Raw genomic sequence first — 17185 nt, 5'->3', positions numbered from 1 at the left:
AAAGATTTGAACTGCTAGGTAAAACTTGCCCTTTGAAATTTTCACACACAACAGATTTCCCAAGTTAGCACAGAAAGCAAGGTGCAACTATCTCTTCTCTGTATGAAGAGATTGCAGTATTTCTCAGTGTGTAACTATTCCTGCCAATATAAAAGGTGAGGTGACGGCTACGAAATAAAGCTGTTAATCTAATCAGCCAAAGATCTTTAGGCCTCATTAAGGCTGACGGCATGCAGAGGTTTGTAAGTGGTTACAAGGGAAGTGGTGTGAGCAGCCCACGGCCTGAGATTACCACTGGCAAAAAAAAAAAAGCACCGTTGTTTCCAGCCGACATCCATGGCCCTTAAAGTGCTTAAGTGGGCGACGACAGCGTTTTATAGGGGATGTAAAAACTGCTGAATAATGGGCAAGTATATGGAAAGGTTGGCACAGTGCCCTGTTTGGCAGAGTGCCGAACTGGAACAATTGTACCGATTGAATTGGGGCACGTATGTGGTCTCGGGCCAATGGAGCTGAACACCCCCATTTCCATTAGATCTGAACGCTTGGCAAACTGGAAAAGGAAGTGGATCTTAATGCGTATGGCCGGCTACCTTAATTCGTCAGAGAAAATACATCCGAAACACCACCAAAAACTTTCACGGTTACAGATATATAGAAACATTGGGGTAACAGTCACCCTGCTATAGTTCCAGGGGTACCCAGGGCACAAATAAGCACTCACCCCAAATCCCCCCCTAACTGGCCTTCAGGCTGGGCCCCCTTAGCCCATAACAAGGTTACAGATATATAGAAACATTGGGGTAACAGTCACCCCGCTATAGTTCCAGGGGTACCCAGGGCACAAATAAGCACTCACCCCAAATCCCCCCCTAACTGGCCTTCAGGCTGGGCCCCCTTAGCCCATAACAAGGTTACAGATATATAGAAACATTGGGGTAACAGTCACCCTGCTATAGTTCCAGGGGTACCCAGGGCACAAATAAGCACTCATACCCATTATAACGAAACACGTGAAATAGTTGGAAAATTACTTTATAGTATACGGTTGGTGAGCTGGCTATCTAGGGGGGTATATTATATTCTATATGGGCAGTATATAGTATAAGGAGTGATGACAGCTGGACAGGGAGTTTTGTACCCAGCTGTATTTTCACAGGTAGAAAAGAGGGGCCATTGTACACAACCACTGTGCCAATGGGAGGACTGGGATTCAATAAGGGCGGCCCTGGCAGCCCCCCCCCCCCCCCCCCTTAGGATCCATATAAACCATAGATCTTATAGCAGTTCTTCGATACACTAACCCCTATAGGTAATATTTTGGGAGATGTCAATGTCAATAACTTACCCTTTATAAACATGCCCCCAATAAGGTTACCTAAACCCTAAAATAGTGATATTGACAGGCACGACAGTAGGACTGAGAGTATAACTTGCCCTTTACAGACATAGCACAGCAATAAATATCCTTATTCTTAGAAACAGTTATTTAAAGTGACCAAGATGTAAGGGGGAGTGTACAGACCCCCCCATAAGGCATAACTGGCCAACTAAAAACATACGACAGCTAAACAGTAATTGACCGACTAGACTGACTAAAGCTGGGCATACACGTGGCGATCTGACGATGTTTCGTGCGACCATCGGTCGCACGAAACATCGTCAGATCCGCCACACACAGTCAGGGCTGAAACAGCAGATAAGGAGGTAGAAACAATAGGATTTCTACCTCCTTCTGCCGATTCAGCCCTGACGGCAGATTTTGGTCAGGCGCCTGATCAAAATTTTCTAACCTGGCCGATCGGCAAGTCGTCCAATATCAGCAGCTTCCTGCGATATCGGTCGACTCGCCGACATGCCATACTCGCACCGAATATCGTACGAAACGAGGTTTCGTACGATAGTATTGGTGTGTGTATGGCCAGCTTAAAGGTCCCCATACATGGGCCGATAGAAGCTGCCGAAATGGGTCCCTTGGACTGACTCGGCAGCTTATCGGCCCGTGTATGGGCAGAAACGATCGGACTGGCCGACCGATATCTGGCCTGAAATTGGCCAGATATCGATCGGCCAGGTTAGAAAATCCCGTCGGATCGGGGACCGCATCGGCTCGTTGATGCGGTCCCCGAACCGACTGCCCCATTGCCGCTTGCAGAATCCGATCGTTTGGCCCCAGGGCCAAACGATCGAATTCACCGACATGCCTCCCTGATATCGCCACCCGTAGGTGGGGATATCGGGTGAAGATCCGCTCGCTTGGCGACATCTGCCCGTGTATGGCCACCTTTAGGGGACTTGACTGTAAGAGGGGGTGTACAGACACCCACAGCACAATATGTGACAGAAAAAAACCCACCTATACCTAAGAGTAGTGACCTGGGGGGGGGGGGGTTGGGGGTGCAGGTTGAAAAGTAACGCCCAGACCATTCCCATAGTCCCTAGTTGCCCCTTTAGTAATATAATGTAGTTGCACTAAGGTCAGCTAAACCCTTCAGTAGGTATTAAGGGGGGCTGGCTATAACAGTGACCCCCAAAATGCAGAGAATCCCTTAATAAACATGCCACCAATGAGATTAGCTAACCCCTAAAGTGCTATCTGGGGGCTGGGACGGGTACAAATGCCACCCCCCTTGCCTGCCTATGAGTAGAAAGTTGGGGTGAGCCTGTGCCAGGCTGCTGGTATCTGCAGTAGTTGTTATTCTATGGCTCCCCCCATCCCATGGCTAATTACTCACTGCAGGCAGGGCCTCCCGTTACCTCTCTGCCGCATTCCCCATTCCCCGGCTGCCTTCTCGCCTATCCCCAAGCTTATAGGTCGGTGCCAAGCAGAACACCCCGACAGGACAGGTAGAATTAGCGCTACCCCAGCACACAGCCTGTTTACCTCTCTGTTCCTCAGGGCGCCGCCATCTTGCGTCGCAGCACAGCCCCTTCTCCTTCCGCCTCTGCCAACAAGTGAGTGCGGAACTTTCAGCCCGCCCCACGCTACCACAGCTCTCGGCTAACCCACCCTCTGTGCTTTCGGGGTGAACCTGGAAGGACTCTGGTGTCTGTTTGTCCCATAACCCCAGCTGGAAGGTAATCTCCCTACCCCGATCGGGCGGAAGGATACGCAAACCACCTTTGTAAGACTCGTGACTGAAGGAGCCGGGACTTAATTATGGGGAAGGATGACGTCATTGACAGAATTGGAAGGGCTCCAAAAGGGGGCGGGGCTGAGGCCGGGACACGTGACTGAAGGAACAATGTCAGAGCTGCGAAGCACCTGACAGGAGGATAAAGTTAATGTGCTTCTAATTCCACTGGCAGAAAAAAACATTAAACTTGTATATTCCAGTTTTTTTTTTACCTCAGTATGTATTGTCTGAAACACTAAGAAGTACTTGGGTTTTGTGTTTGGCTCCCTGAGTAGTCACTTTGCTCAGGAAGTAAGGTGTGCAGCAGAAAATTGCATCCCCAAGTGGCTTAAAAAAAATAAAACTTATATAAGCCTTATAGAAGCCTTGTAGGGTGCAACTAACGGGTATAACTGTGTCCTCCACAGCGGTAAAAATGGCTGCTAGCTCACTGCTCACTGGTCTCCGTTCACTGGCTGACATTTTGGGTCACTCCCAGGGACGGACTGGACCGTCGGGACACCAGGAAAAAGCCCAGCGGCCCGTCCATTCCTCCAATTTACCTGCGCTCAGGGGAGGACGTCGGGTGGGGGGGGTTAGTGGACGTGGCCGGCGGGGGCACCTGCAGGGCAGGAGCCCCGGTGGTCCCTGCACCCCCAGTCCAACCCTGGTCACTCCATACCAAGCTTCTCAGGATTCCTGAAAAATATGGTTAGTTAGTAGGTCCAGGGTCGGACTGGGTTGGCAGGGGACCGGGAAGAAACCCGGGGTGACGTGCTGAAAGTAAGTTTAACTTACTAATCTGGGCTCAGGGTAGGGGGTCAGTGTGGGTAGCGGGGCCCCCCTTGTAGGGGGCCGCGGCAGGGGCCCCTGGGGTGGCACCCCCAGTCCGACTCTGAGTAGATACGCCGAGTCTCTGCCTCGGGCAGACACAAGCAACAATAAAAATTTCAGGGGCCTCACGTGTGACCCCGAACTACTCAAAGGGAGCCACATATTAGATTTTATATTGGTGCAGTACCATATGCCATGGTGCCGGAACTAGGGGTAAGCAGTGGGCGCATGTGCTCCGCAGGCCCGGACTGGCAATCTGTGGGTTCTGGCAAATGTCAGGGGGGCTGTAAGGTGCCACAGACGGTCACTATTTATTGGGCTGGGGGGGGGGCTGTTTGTGCCTCTGGGTACTGGGAATGCAAGGGGGCTGTAAGGTGCCACAGACAGTCTCTATTTATTGGGCTGGGGGGGGGCTGTTTGTGCCTCTGGGTACTGGGAATGCCAGGAGGGCTGTAAGGTGCCACAGACAGTCACTATTTATTGGGCTGGGGGGGCTGTTTGTGCCTCTGGGTACTGGGAATGCCAGGAGGGCTGTAAGGTGCCACAGACAGTCACTATTTATTGGGCTGGGGGGGGCTGTTTGTGCCTCTGGGTACTGGGAATGCCAGGGGGGCTGTAAGGTGCCACAGACAGTCACTATTTATTGGGCTGGGGGGGCTGTTTGTGCCTCTGGGTACTGGGAATGCCAGGGGGGCTGTAAGGTGCCACAGAGTCACTATTTATTGGGCTGGGGGGGCTGTTTGTGCCTCTGGGTACTGGGAATGCCAGGGGGGCTGTAAGGTGCCACAGACAGTCACTATTTATTGGGCTGGGGGGCTGTTTGTGCCTCTGGGTACTGGGAATGCCAGGGGGGCTGTAAGGTGCCACAGACAGTCACTATTTATTGGGCTGGGGGGCTGTTTGTGCCTCTGGGTACTGGGAATGCCAGGGGGGCTGTAAGGTGCCACAGACAGTCACTATTTATTGGGCCTGTGGGGGGGCTGTTTGGGCCTCTGTGTATTGGGAATGCCAGGGCCTGTTTAAATCCCAGTCCAGACCTGGTGCAATTGGAGAGATGGATGGTTAACTTATTCATGTTCCTAAAATTACTCTGGTGTTGGTACAAAGGGTGGCAGATAACTGGGGGGCAGATGGGTGACTAATATCCTTGCCTTGGGGGGCCTTGCTTTGCTACGGGGGCATTTCTTATAAAAATAAAAAATATGAATCTATCAATAAAGGATAATTACTATTATTATATTCAGCCATGGAGCACATATATTTTATGCTTAACTGCTGCTCCATGATTGAGCCCCCCACCCCCGGCAAAATGTTTCTGCACAGATCTGCACTTATTTATCCCCAAAATGCACTGCCTGATCCCAGCCAACCATATCAGGAGGGTGTGTGCCGAAAGCTGTACTTCGGATGGAACTGGTAAACAGGTCTCCCACTGTACTGCATTGCTGCACTGTAGCTCCATCCAGAGGGCAGCCCCCGCACTGCAGGATGTTTTTCTGCTGAGAACAAAGCCGCCTATGAAAAGTCAATTTAAAAAAAAAAAATGCCAGCAGTGGTAGAAAGGGCTGCGGAATCCCTACTTACAAAAGCTTTGTTTCGCTGCGTTGCAGTATAGGAAACCTATAGGGTTTAACCCTTTGTCTGCAAACAGATTGGATCACACTTACATACAGGAATCTCTTATTCATTTCAAATGGTCAAGAAATTAATTTTTTTTTTAACCTGGTGAATTAGAATGTTACAAAGCATATTCATTGGGGATTGCAGATTAGCCCACTAATGGCACCTAATTTTTACATTGGATTGGTACACACCTCCAATAATAAACGCACCTGTCCAGGGTACTTGCATTCAGAGCAAGGTGCCGCCATTTTGTTTCATTCTCCCAGGTATCCATTGCTGGTAGGGTTACCACTCGACCAACCCAGGGTCGAGGGGGCTGGAATTACAAAGGTAATTTGTAATACCCTATGAATTCCTCCCTTCCCTGACCTTCTCTGCAGACAGATTACCCCTTATAAGACCTGCCTATAAACCACCTATTACCCTGCCCACTTCACCCCTTACCCTTCCCCATGTGACACCCCCACCTGTTCCCCTGACCCAAAGGCCGGTATAAACGTAAAAATATGGTGGCAACCCCAATTACTGTTGAATATTTTGACAGACCCAGCCAGTAAATCACCAGCCAGGGCCAAAGTTGCCAGCAATGTAACCGCCAGTAAATTCGTAATACCTTACAAATTCCTTCCTTCCCTGACCCTCTCCGCTAAAGGATAACTCCATAGAAGTACAGAGCCACCCATTTCCCTGCCCACTGCCCCACCCTGTGACATCACTGTGCCGCCCTATGTTATGCCCCGCCTACTCCCGACCCAAAGGGCAGTACAGGTATAGGACTGTTTTATTATTACAGAGAAAAGGGAATCATTTAACCATGAAATAAACCCAATAGGGCTGTTCTGCCCCAATAAGGGGTAATTATATCTTAGTTGGGATCAAGTACAGGTACTGTTTTATTATTACAGAGAAAAGGGAATCATTTAACCATTAAATAAACCCAATAGGGCTGTTCTGCCCCAATAAGGGGTAATTATATCTTAGTTGGGATCAAGTACAGGTACTGTTTTATTATTACAGAGAAAAGGGAATCATTTAACCATTAAATAAACCCAATAGGGCTGTTCTGCCCCCAATAAGGGGTAATTATATCTTAGTTGGGATCAAGTACAGGTACTGTTTTATTATTACAGAGAAAAGGGAATCATTTAACCATTAAATAAACCCAATAGGGCTGTTCTGCCCCCAATAAGGGGTAATTATATCTTAGTTGGGATCAAGTACAGGTACTGTTTTATTATTACAGAGAAAAGGGAATCATTTAACCATGAAATAAACCCTATAGGATTGTTCTGCCCCCAATAAGGGGTAGTTATATCTTAGTTGGGATCAAGTACAAGGTACTGTGTTATTTCAACATAGAAAAAGGAAATCAGTTTTAAAATTCTGAATTATTTGATTAAAATGGAGTCTATGGCAGACGGGCTTTCTGTAATTCGGAGCTTTCTGGATAACGGGTTTCCGGAAAAGGGGTCCGATACCTGTATTACAAGAAACAAAAGGTGGCAACTCGAGCTGGAACTAGGGGTAGGCAGCAGAGGCATATGTTTAGGGCACAACTGGGGGTGCTTCACTCTGCAGAGATTTCAGCATAGCCCTGCACAGTAGATCTCCCAACAAGAAATATGTGAATGTTTGTATCCTTTGAACTGCTAATGTGGGGGCTGTAGCCAGGGGTACACCTATGGACTCCCCAATGGACCTATGGACCGCCTGCATCTCTTCTCCCTTATCTCCATGCAGCTGCAATCCATGTAACTGCAGGGGTCTAAAAGGGGAGCATCAACATATGTGTGTTTTGTCTTACAGAACCCCTGTAAGTAACGAGCCAAAGTTAGGGATGTACTGAATCCATAATTTTTACATTCTACCCAATACCCAATAAAAGATATAAATACCAAAGTGAATTCAAATGAGCATATTTTGCTTTGTTTTAGTTTTCTACTGTTCCCCATTGTGTTGTAGTACAGGTATGGGATCCATTATCCTGAAGCCCATTATACAGAAAGCACCAAATTATGGGAAGGCCATCTCCTATAGACTCTATGTTAATCAAATAATTGTAGTTTTTTTTTAATTGATTTCCTTTTTCTCTATACAGGTATCGGACCCCCTTATAAGGAAACCAAATATCCAGAAAGTTCTAAATTACGGAAAGGCCATCTCCCAAACACTTCATTTTAATTCACATTTTTGAAAATGATTTCCTTTTTCTCTGTAATAATAAAACAGTACCTGTACTTGATCCCAACTAAGATATAATTACCCCTTATTGGGGGCACAACAGCCCTATTGGGTTTATGTAATGGTTAAATGATTCCCTTTTCTCTGTAATAATAAAACAGTACCTGTACTTGATCCCAACTAAGATATAATTACCCCTTATTGGGGCAGAACAGCCCTATTGGGTTTATTTAATGGTTAAATGATTCCCTTTTCTCTGTAATAATAAAACAGTACCTGTACTTGATCCCAACTAAGATATAATTACCCCTTATTGGGGCAGAACAGCCCTATTGGGTTTATTTCATGGTTAAATGATTCCCTTTTCTCTGTAATAATAATACAGTACCTGTACTTGATCCCAACTAAGATCTAATTACCCCTTATTGGGGGCAGAACAGCCCTCTTGGGTTTATTTAATGGTTAAATGATTCCCTTTTCTCTGTAATAATAAAACAGTACCTGTACTTGATCCCAACTAAGATATAATTACCCCTTATTGGGGCAGAACAGCCCTATTGGGTTTATTTGATGGTTAAATGATTTCCTTTTCTCTGTAATGATAAAACAGTACCTGTACTTGATCCCAACTAAGATATAATTACCCCTTATTGGGGGCAGAACAGCCCTATTGGGTTTATTTCATGGTTAAATGATTCCCTTTTCTCTGTAATAATAAAACAGTACCTGTACTTGATCCCAACTAAGATCTAATTACCCCTTATTGGGGGCAGAACAGCCCTATTGGGTTTATTTAATGGTTAAATGATTCCCTTTTCTCTGTAATAATAAAACAGTACCTGTACTTGATCCCAACTAAGATATAATTACCCCTTATTGGGGGCAGAACAGCCCTATTGGGTTTATTTCATGGTTAAATGATTCCCTTTTCTCTGTAATAATAATACATTACCTGTATTTGATCCCTTATCTGAAAATACCCCAGGTCTTAAGCATTCTGGATAACAGATCCCATACCTGTAATGCATTGTCCCTTTCATTCCTGGGAAAAGACACTATTTCAGGCCATTTCAAACAGTTTGAGATTTCAGTCTGTTTGTACAGGCACCGCGGCATGACGGCAAATAGAAGGAAACCTGCAAAGTGTTAGAACAGGTGTGAGACGGGCGAATATGTGGGCACTGTGCCAGCAAACAGAGACATGGACGGGAGAAAGAAACCACCCTTCTATGTCTGTGCCCAGTCCCTTGGGAAATAGGGCTCACTCGTTTCATCAGAACAGCCTTATTTACAAAGGGATCACAGCTATATAATTGCCACATAATATCATTATAATATACAGTTTGGTCATTTTCCTATGGAAGCAAACTGTAAATGATATCCTTATAAACGGTGCTTAGTGATGTCATAAGTTATAATCGGAGCTTAGTGATGTCACTGACACTGAAGTAATTACTTCTTTGGGCCATAACTAAATCACCCCTGTAGTCTTCTATTTGCTGTGCTTAAATTCTGGAGCTGCTGTTAAGGGCCCTAAAAGCTTTGGCAATTTAGGTATATGCTAGTCGGTTGCTATGGGTTACTTTAGAGAACTGAAAATTATATACTTATAAATGGTAAAGCCCCTAAGATTGCTCATAGCCTGTACAGAGAGATACCATAAAACTATGGCAGCATAGGGATTCCCCTGTACTAAGCACAATTCAGCAGGAACAGCCCCCTAAGTTTGCTCATAGCCTGTACAGAGAGATACCATAAAACTATGGCACATAAGGATTCCCCTGTACTAAGCACAATTCAGCAGGAACAGCCCCCTAAGTTTGCTCATAGCCTGTACAGAGAGATACCATAAAACGATGGCACATAGGGATTCCCCTGTACTAAGCACAATTCAGCAGGAACAGCCCCCTAAGTTTGCTAATAGCCTGTACAGAGAGATACCATAGAACTATGGCAGCATAGGGATCCCCCTGTACTAAGCACAATTCAGCAGGAACAGCCCCCTAAGTTTGCTCATAGCCTGTACAGAGAGATACCATAAAACTATGGCAGCATAGGGATTCCACTGTACTAAGCACAATTCAGCAGGAACAGCCCCCTACATTTGCTCATAGCCAGTACAGAGAGATACCATAAAACTATGGCACATAGGGATTCCCCTGTACTAAGCATAATTCATCAGGAACAGCCCCCTAAGTTTGCTCAAAGCCTGTACAGAGAGATACCAGTACCATAAAACTATGGCACATAGGGATTCCCCTGTACTAAGCACAATTCAGCAGGAACAGCCCCCTAAGTTTGCTCATAGCCTGTACAGAGAGATACCATAAAACTATGGCACATAGGGATTCCCCTGTACTAAGCACAATTCAGCAGGAACAGCCCCCTAAGTTTGCTCATAGCCTGTACAGAGAGATACCATAAAACTATGGCACATAGGGATTCCCCTGTACTAAGCACAATTCAGCAGCAACAGCCCCCTAAATTTGCTCATAGCCTGTACAGAGAGATACCATAAAACTATGGCACATAGGGATTCCCCTGTACTAAGCACAATTCAGCAGCAACAGCCCCCTAAATTTGCTCATAGCCTGTACAGAGAGATACCATAAAACTATGGCACATAGGGATTCCCCTGTACTAAGCATAATTCATCAGGAACAGCGCCCTAAGTTTGCTCAAAGCCTGTACAGAGAGATACCAGTACCATAAAACTATGGCACATAGGGATTCCCCTGTACTAAGCACAATTCAGCAGGAACAGCCCCCTAAGTTTGCTCATAGCCTGTAAAGAGAGATACCATAAAACTATGGCACATAGGGATTCCCCTGTACTAAGCACAATTCAGCAGGAACAGCCCCCTAAGTTTGCTCATAGCCTGTACAGAGAGATACCATAAAACTATGGCAGAATAAGGATTCCATTTTTTTCTGCTAGAAAAACATTTAAACATTCAATAAACCCAGCAGGACAATGTATGGGATCCTTTAAACTAATGAAAGAATCCTTGGCCACCTCCTGTAGAAACAAAGAAAGGATTTAACACCCTATTTTTGCATTGAATAGCAGCGGGTTCTTCCTCCTGGCGCAGCTTCCTTGTTCCCTGAGCCCTGCCTATTTGCAGAGAGAAATCTGACTTGAGAATACAGCAATCAAGGCTGAAAAGCAATCACTACAGTGCCCACAAATGGCAAAGGCTGCCCGCAGACTGGGTTACCAAAACAAACACCCAGATTATAAGTGTAAACTGTTTAAAAGTCATTATGCCAGGTACGGAGCCATCCTTTCCTTCCTATTGCTGGGCTCTTGTATTCAATATATCTATAATTTAACAGTCTAATACTCTGAAATAGGAGCTGTTTATATATGGTGAATATGGTCTTACTACAGGGGAATCCCTATGCTGCCATAGTTTTATGGTATCTCTTTGTACAGGCTATGAGCAAACTTAGGGGGCTGTTCCTGCTGAATTGTGCTTAGTACAGGGGAATCCCTATGCTGCCATAGTTTTATGGTATCTCTCTGTACAGGCTATGAGCAAACTTAGGGGGCTGCTCCTGCTGAATTGTGCTTAGTACAGGGGAATCCCTATGTGCCATAGTTTTATGGTATCTCTCTGTACAGGCTATGAGCAAATTTAGGGGGCTGTTCCTGCTGAATTGTGCTTAGTACAGGGGAATCCCTATGTGCCATCGTTTTATGGTATCTCTCTGTACAGGCTATGAGCAAACTTAGGGGGCTGTTCCTGCTGAATTGTGCTTAGTACAGGGGAATCTCTATGTGCCATAGTTTTATGGTATCTCTCTGTACAGGCTATGAGCAAACTTAGGGGGCTGTTCCTGCTGAATTGTGCTTAGTACAGGGGAATCCCTATGTGCCATAGTTTTATGGTATCTCTCTGTACTGGCTATAAGCAAATTTAGGGGGCTGTTCCTGCTGAATTGTGCTTAGTACAGGGGAATCCCTATGCTGCCCTGGTTATTTGGTATCTCTCTGTACAGACTATGAGCAAACTTAGGGGGCTGTTCCTGCTGAATTGTGCTTAGTACAGGGGACTCCCTATGCTGCCATAGTTTTATGGTATCTCTCTGTACAGGCTATGAGCAAACTTAGGGGGCTGTTCCTGCTGAATTGTGCTTAGTACAGGGGGATCCCTATGTGCCATAGTTTTATGGTATCTCTCTGTACAGGCTATGAGCAAATTTAGGGGGCTGTTCCTGCTGAATTGTGCTTAGTACAGGGGAATCCCTATGTGCCATCGTTTTATGGTATCTCTCTGTACAGGCTATGAGCAAACTTAGGGGGCTGTTCCTGCTGAATTGTGCTTAGTACAGGGGAATCTCTATGTGCCATAGTTTTATGGTATCTCTCTGTACAGGCTATGAGCAAACTTAGGGGGCTGTTCCTGCTGAATTGTGCTTAGTACAGGGGAATCCCTATGTGCCATAGTTTTATGGTATCTCTCTGTACTGGCTATAAGCAAATTTAGGGGGCTGTTCCTGCTGAATTGTGCTTAGTACAGGGGAATCCCTATGCTGCCCTGGTTATTTGGTATCTCTCTGTACAGACTATGAGCAAACTTAGGGGGCTGTTCCTGCTGAATTGTGCTTAGTACAGGGGACTCCCTATGCTGCCATAGTTTTATGGTATCTCTCTGTACAGGCTATGAGCAAACTTAGGGGGCTGTTCCTGCTGAATTGTGCTTAGTACAGGGGGATCCCTATGTGCCATAGTTTTATGGTATCTCTCTGTACAGGCTATGAGCAAATTTAGGGGGCTGTTCCTGCTGAATTGTGCTTAGTACAGGGGAATCCCTATGCTGCCATACCTAGGGGGCTGTTCCTGCTGAATTGTGCTTAGTACAGGGGACTCCCTATGCTGCCATAGTTTTATGGTATCTCTCTGTACAGGCTATGAGCAAACCTAGGGGGCTGTTCCTGCTGAATTGTGCTTAGTAGAGGGGAGTACCTAATAAGAACACCTTAATGCCCCCGATGCAAACAATACAGAATTCTAACCCGAAGACAGGAATTTTAGTTGCTGGTATATTCAAAAAGCCCCTATTATCCCTTGGCCACGGCACTCAGTTTGCCCCAAGCTATGCAGATCAGGGTGGGATATTTCCCATAATGCCTTGCTGTTTAACACTCATGTCAATCACTGATCTTCCAAAGATCTTGTTGTTACCTAAAAGAGTTATAGAACTGTGTATGCGTGTGTAAAGCTCAGTCTGACCCCCTTGCCTTGCCCAGGGAACATAACAATGGATTTATTGTAGTGAGAGCTGGAACCAGAAGTAGCGAGCCCTATGCAAAGTAGCGGGGAAATAGCACTGCACACCGTTTGTTTCATGCAAAGCAGCTCCATCCTGCTGTAAAGATATCTCTGCTCCCTGCCTTGGGCTTCATAAATGAGGCCTTGTCTACAAATTAGGATTCGGTTCGGTATTCGGCTGAATCTTTTACGAAGTATTTGGGGAAAATAGTGGATTCGGTGCATCCATAATACATTTAGGGGCCTATTCATTAATGTATGATTGAGTCCGAATTCTAAAAATTCGTAAGATTTAGAACTGTGTGTATTTTCTACGATATTTTCATTAATTTCCGCAATTTTTTTGTACTTTGGGACAATTTGTGTGACAAAATTGTATTTGTCGCAAAGAGTACGAAAGTTTCGGATCCATTCAAGCTTCGGTATGGTGACTTTCCTTGGGCCAGGTTGGAGCTGCAGAGTGCCATTGAGCCCTATGGGAGACTTTCCTTGGGCCAGGTTGGAGCTGCAGAGTGCCATTGAGCCCTATGGGAGGCTTTCCTTGGGCCGGGTTGGAGCTGCAGAGTGCCATTGAGCCCTATGGGAGACTTTCCTTGGGCCGGGTTGGAGCTGCAGAGTGCCATTGAGCCCTATGGGAGGCTTTCCTTGGGCCGGGTTGGAGCTGCAGAGTGCCATTGAGCCCTATGGGAGACTTTCCTTGGGCCGGGTTGGAGCTGCAGAGTGCCATTGAGCCCTATGGGAGACTTTCCTTGGGCCGGGTTGGAGCTGCAGAGTGTCATTGAGCCCTATGGGAGACTTTCCTTGGGCCGGGTTGGAGCTGCAGAGTGCCATTGAGCCCTATGGGAGGCTTTCCTTGGGCCGGGTTGGAGCTGCAGAGTGCCATTGAGCCCTATGGGAGACTTTCCTTGGGCCGGGTTGGAGCTGCAGAGTGCCATTGAGCCCTATGGGAGACTTTCCTTGGGCCGGGTTGGAGCTGCAGAGTGCCATTGAGCCCTATGGGAGACTTTCCTTGGGCCGGGTTGGAGCTGCAGAGTGCCATTGAGCCCTATGGGAGACTTTCCTTGGGCCGGGTTGGAGCTGCAGAGTGCCATTGAGCCTTATGGGAGACTTTCCTTGGGCCGGGTTGGAGCTGCAGAGTGCCATTGAGCCCTATGGGAGACTTTCCTTGGGCCGGGTTGGAGCTGCAGAGTGCCATTGAGCCCTATGGGAGGCTTACAAAATCATGCACTGAAGGATCAAATCAGAAAGGTTTTTGCATTGTTTCCGATCTTTCGGATACAAAAGTTTCAAAACTTTTGGATCGTACCACAATATTTTCGTACGACCACGATATATGTTTTTTTTTTTTAAATCCATCCGTTAATAGAGCTTCTCCAGCAGAATTTTACATTGTTTTACATGTGATCTGTGCTCTGATAAACTTCAGTCACACTTTACTGCTGTGCTGCAAGTTGGAGTGATATCCCCTCACCCCCAACAGCCGATCAGCAGAACAATGGGAAGGGAGCAAGATAGCAGCTCCCAGTAGGTATCAGAATAGCACTCAATAGTAAGAAATCCAAGTCTGGCTTGGGACTCCTCCAGTTACATGGGAGTAGGAGAAACAATAGGTTAGCTGAAAGCAGTTCTAATGTGTAGCGCTGGCTCCTTCTGATAGCTCAGACTCAGGCACACTTTACTGCTGCGCTGCAAGTTGCAGTGATATCCCCCCCCTCACCCCCAGCAGCCGATCAGCAGAACAATGGGAAGGGAGCAAGATAGCAGCTCCCAGTAGGTATCAGAATAGCACTCAATAGTAAGAAATCCAAGTCAGGCTTGGGACTCCTCCAGTTACATGGGAGTAGGAGAAACAATAGGTTAGCTGAAAGCAGTTCTAATGTGTAGCGCCGGCTCCTTCTGAAAGCTTAGACTCAATCACACTTTACTGCTGCGCTGCAAGTTGGAGTGATATCCCCCCCCAGCAGCTGATCAGCAGAACAATGGGAAGGGAGCAAGATAGCAGCTCCCAGTAGGTATCAGAATAGCACTCAATAGTAAGAAATCCAAGTCCGGCTTGGGACTCCTCCAGTTACATGGGAGTAGGAGAAACAATAGGTTAGCTGAAAGCAGTTCTAATGTGTAGCGCTGGCTGAAAGCTCAGACTCAGGCACAATGCACTGAGATGGCGCCTACACACCAATATTACAGCTACAAATACATTTGTTGGTTCAAGAATAAAACGTTAAATGGCAGAGGGAATTATTTGCTGTGTAGAAATAAAAAGTATCCCCATAAATATCTTGACAGTATCACTTTAATGTAACAGCACCCCCTGTTAACAAATGTGCCGAGTGATAATGCAGCAATCACCTTGGGGCACAGTTTCCCACAATAAGTTCACTAAATCCATAATTAGTGTTATGTCGTTTGCGACCGTGATGGGCAAAATATGCAAAAACTGCCTAGAAAATGACGTAACTTGCCTACAAACTTACGTAACTTGCGTATCAAGCAAAGGACAATGCAGAGAAGCTTTGCAGGGACAAACCCCACTGACCCCCAATGAATGAAAAAACCTTAAGGTAGATCCCACTGCCCCCAATGAACTGACTGATTTATTAGCTCTTTAATTATTAATTTATAATAATTTTGCTTATTATGGAGTAACATCAGCTGTTTATGTTGCAAATACAAGGGGCGTGGTTAAAATGTTGGTACTGCACGCTTGTGTTCATGGGGGGCCCCATATAAATAACTTCTGTGGGCCTAAGGTTGCCATCTTTTTTTCTCCAGGCAAGTGATGTCACAGAGGCGAGAGAGTGACATCATGGGGCGGAGCTATGACACAGTGAGTGACTGATTGCCGCATCAATCTCAGTGAATCCTGTCCGTTTCTCCTAATTTGGAAAACTGGGCTGAAGGTTTTAACCTAAATCGGACAGGTGGTAACCCTAGTGGGGCCCCAAAGTTTCTGATGGCGGCCCTGATTGCAGGTCCCTGCTAGCTGGAGGGCTGCTGCTTCCTGTGCCCTCCTTCACAAGATTCTGTATGTGGCGCTGCCGCTATGTGAGCCGAGTGATAAAATGAAGATTATCGTTAATCAGGGTGTGTGGCTGGGAGCAGTGTCAGTGTTGTGGTTATGTGCAAGTCACTGCCTTCCTTTTATCTGTGTGTGACCCCGGCAAGGGCCCTTATCTAACTGGGGCTGTGTTATCTCAGAGCAGATTGTTAGCTCCCAAGTGCAGGGATTCACGGGGTTGCAGCTAAACTGCAGTAATGATGCGCTAATGTCCAAACGCGACGCCAGTTTGTTAGGCACCAAAACAAAGGGCTTACGGCAGGGGAATATCTATGTGCTTAGTACAGGGGAATCCCTATGCTGCCATCGTTTTATGGTATCTCTCTGTACAGGCTATGAGCAAACTAAGGGGGCTGTTCCTGCTGAATTGTGCTTAGTACAGGGGAATCCCTATGTGCCATAGTTTTATGGTATCTCTCTGTACAGGCTATGAGCAAACTTAGGGGGCTGTTCCTGCTGAATTGTGCTTAGTATAGGGGAATCCCTATGTGCCATAGTTTTATGGTATCTCTCTGTACAGGCTATGAGCAAACTTAGGGGGCTGTTCCTGCTGAATTGTGCTTAGTACAGGGGAATCCCTATGTGCCATAGTTTTATGGTATCTCTCTGTACAGGCTATGAGCAAACTTAGGGGGCTGTTCCTGCTGAATTGTGCTTAGTATAGGGGAATCCCTATGCTGCCATAGTCTTATGGAATCTCTCTGTACATGAGTATAGTTCTATAGTATTCATAAAGGGAAAAACAAGAACAGCATGCATGTATAATATTCTGGGACTTTACCTTTTATTTCAAGCCACAGACTGACGAAAGGAAGGATTTTATTACCCCACAAAAAATTACTGCACAAGACTATGTCTAAGGGAAACACTATGGCACCTCCCTCCCATATGTATAAATACAAATATACAGAGAAGGAATGTTCTGGGCACACAATAAGCTGTACCCCCATACTGTACTGTCTAAGGGAAACACTATGGCACCTCCCTCCCATATGTATAAATACAAATATACAGAGAAGGAATGTTCTGGGCACACAATAAGCTGTACCCCCATACTGTACTGTCTAAGGCAGGGATCCCCCCAACCTTTTATACCAG

At 46.2% G+C, this 17185-nt stretch overlaps 1 protein-coding gene across 6 annotated transcripts in view; it reads right to left on the bottom strand.

Annotated features, from left to right (window-relative positions):
* Positions 1-3126, bottom strand: part of tsc1 (TSC complex subunit 1) — a 31403-nt gene extending 28277 nt beyond the window's left edge. For 4 of the 6 annotated variants that reach the window (XM_031890978.1, XM_031890981.1, XM_031890982.1 and 1 more), the window contains exon 1: positions 2885-3126. The gene's annotated coding sequence lies outside the window, so the exon portion shown is untranslated. Of the gene's footprint in view, positions 1-2735; positions 2864-2884 lie in introns of those variants that run through there. The other 2 variants (XM_031890979.1, XM_031890980.1) reach the window with 2 other exon arrangements.
* Between the last annotated feature and the right edge of the window lie 14059 nt (positions 3127-17185).

This window comes from Xenopus tropicalis, chromosome 8 (genome assembly GCF_000004195.4).
Source record: "Xenopus tropicalis strain Nigerian chromosome 8, UCB_Xtro_10.0, whole genome shotgun sequence".
NCBI lineage: Eukaryota > Metazoa > Chordata > Amphibia > Anura > Pipidae > Xenopus > Xenopus tropicalis.
This window is presented reverse-complemented; position numbering and strand designations above follow the sequence as displayed.